Source organism: Calidris pugnax, unplaced genomic scaffold (assembly GCF_001431845.1).
Source record: "Calidris pugnax isolate Ruff unplaced genomic scaffold, ASM143184v1 scaffold50, whole genome shotgun sequence".
Classification (NCBI taxonomy): domain Eukaryota; kingdom Metazoa; phylum Chordata; class Aves; order Charadriiformes; family Scolopacidae; genus Calidris; species Calidris pugnax.
In genome coordinates this window covers 5,258,800-5,261,967 of record NW_015090780.1, presented here as the reverse complement: position 1 = coordinate 5,261,967, position 3,168 = coordinate 5,258,800, and positions in this window count along the sequence as shown.

Sequence of the window (3,168 nt, the reverse complement as noted above, 5' to 3'; positions counted from 1 at the left end):
GGAAAGCGGGGTCCCGGCGGGGGAGAGCAGGGTGGCGGGGCCCTGCCTGCACAGGGACAGAGGTCAGCAAATGGAAAACACTGACATGGGTAAAAATAGTAACAGCGGAGCTAAAAATAGCGCGCGGAGCAGTGGATGTGCTGTAACTCCTGCGGGGAACTTTCCCCCCCCCCTTCTCCCGCTCCTGCCCCGCTCCCCGCTCCTGCTCCAGTGAGGGATCCCAAAGCAAACCCCTCTGCAGACCGAGCCTTAAAGCAGCACCCTGCACGCTGCAGAGGGTGAGCTTGGGTTACTTTTTGATGGGTTTATGGATATTTTTTTTTTGGTGTTTGTTCATTTGCTGAAACTTTGTGCCAGAGAAGGGGGACAAATTCATCTCCGGCTGAGCCTCTTGCAGATTCCTGGGACAGACCAGTTAGAAGGTCCTTGGGGTTGTTTCTGACTTTTTTTTTTCTCCTTCTTTTTCACCTTTTTGGTGATTTCTTTTTCTATTTATTTTGTTTTAATGGTGGCATTCTTGCTTCGGTTTTTGAGACCCTCTTGTTACTGCTTCCAGGACCACAGCCTGCAGCCCGGTGGTCCCTGCTGGGACCCCTCTCCAGCAGCAGCAGACCCGCGACCAGGGGACAGACTGACCGACAGACGGATGGACGGGGCGGTGGGGGGAGCAGGGAGGGCTGGGGCAAGCTCAGGGAGCTGTGGGCCAGCCAGTGCCAGCGTTCGGTGTGGGTCTAGGGCTGCAGAGGGGGTGGGATGGGCTGCAGAGGGTTGCAGGACCCCCCTGGGGGACCGTTTTGGGGCTCTGGCAGTGAATTCGGGTTGTTTTGCCTTGGCTGGGGAGCCAGGGCAGCAGTGGCTGTGACAGGCTGCAGGCCTGGCTGCTGAGGCTGCCCCACCACAGGATGGGGGCAGGCAAAAGGCACTGTAGTTGAGAGGAAATTACGATTTTAATCACGTTTGGGTTTTTTTTTAAGCTGAAACTTTGCACCTGGCTTGTTATTGCCTGGGTTGAAGGCTTGGGGTGCTGTTGGCGATGCCCCTACTCCAGTGAGCAGCCTGTGGTGGGAGGCCATGTTCTTCAGGGCCCACCAGCCTGCTCCTTGGCTGCGGGCACGGGAAACAAGCATGACAGACAAGGTGATCACGACAGATGTGATGGTCACCACAGACGAGGTGACGCCAGCTTCGGTGTGGAGACATCATGGCCAGTGCAGCTGGAATTCACTGGGTTTAAGATGGAGTTGGTGGCCGCCCCTCAGCTCAGGCCGGGCACGGGCCTGCAGGTGCTGGGCCATGGCTGGCGCTGAGGGGCAGGATGGAGGTGAACCTCATTAATTGTATTTACCGAGCTAAGCCCTCAGCATTTAATTACTTTTTTTTTTTTTAAGGATTGGACATTCCACAGCTTGTTTCTCTAGATCATTTTAAATTAGTTTTGATGTTTAAATAAACTTCATATGAAGCCTGTCTAAATCCTTTAACCAGTATATTTTTGAAAGGACAAATATGCTTTCATTTGATAGAGTAGCTAAAAAAAATACTTTTTGTATTTGAGCAAAGCTGTTTTGTTTTTAAATTACATTGTTCAAATCCTTCTGATTTGATCATTTCATATTTGATTCAGCACATAAAAACTATGCAGAAACTCCTGTTATGAATCTAAACTGAACATTCATTTTCTTATCAAAATATTATTATAGAAAAATATTAGTCATTCTTCTTGGCATAGTAAGCAAAGAAACATGTGGATGTGTTAATTTATTCCAGACCAGCAAAGAAGGATAGTTTATATAAGTAAAATAAATAATTCTTGCCTATTTAATAATTGGATCATTTTAACAATAGTTGACTAATAGTCAGATGTCTGAAACACATCTTGCCCGTTTCTATTCTTTAGGGAATTTAACACTTAAAGAGTGTTTTTTCCAGGAATTTTATTTTTTCATTATTACCTTTCTACATACTTAGTATTTGTTGCCCTCCAGAATTTATTAAGTCAGAACTAGGAGAAAGCAGCTCAAGTGTAATTGAAATTAATCCCTTGCAAAGAAATTAAACTGAGATGATAAATCTCGTGAAGGGCTTTAAAACAGTTATACCCAAGATAGAGTTCTTTTTAAAGTGTAGTGTAGGTAAAAAAGACTTTGATACTCAGAAATAGTTATGCATTGGTTAGTCATTTATTGTTTTTGATAACATTAATGGGTTGTTCAGTTATATATGTTTCATTCCAAATTGCACTGGTGGTTCAGGAGTGAAAGTTAAAAAAATTGAAAAATTTTCTCACTGCTGTAGTATAAATGAAATTCCTGTATTTCTACATGTGGCTCTACTAACCTGTTAAGTTGTTAGCGTTGCCTTTCGTGTTGTTCAGCTCCTGTCCATAGTTGCTGTAACATTTTGTTGTGTTTTTCCGACTTCGAGAATGCAGGTGGCGTGTCTCTTCATGTTGGTAATTGATAACAGCTAGCTAAGATTAACTCCTAGGATTATGTTGTTTTACATAGCAAAATTCCCCAATTGTATTTTTGCATTTGCTTGAGCTTTAAAGAAATCAATTCTATGATTGTTACTTTTAAGTAATAAAATTTAACCCCCCTCCTGCCAATGGTGAGGATATTGTTCGTAGACTGCAAACGTACACAGTAAGTACTTAAACACTCATGGGTATTTTTACTACCCTCTAAAATAATAAAAAATATATAAGTATCAGAATATAGAGTGCAGTAAAAACTTACCATTTTATTTGAAAGAGGTAACTTGTATTATTAAAATGTCAGAAACGGTTTTATACAGAGAATATATTAAAAGGCTTTGAAAAAAAATATACTAGTTTTTTGACAATGTAAAGATAGACTGTCTGTGGGAAGTCACAGCTGAGGTCTCGCATTCCTTGTTTGTTCAAATGATTTTCACAGAAGTAGAATTTGGGATGAGTGGTAGAGAATTCAGTGCTGGTCTCTAGAAACTTAACAGGAGAATTGCATTTTCTTAGAAATAAACTAAGACAGTAGTTGCAAAGCCAAAAATCTCTTAAGAAAAGATAATTATAATTTTGCCTGGTAACCTTTTTCTCCTGCATGTTATCCCAGTGAGAAAATGGGGGTGCAGAGTTTTGAATCAGCCATTTTGATACTTGCTTTTTTCCTTGGAACTTCCCCCCCCCCC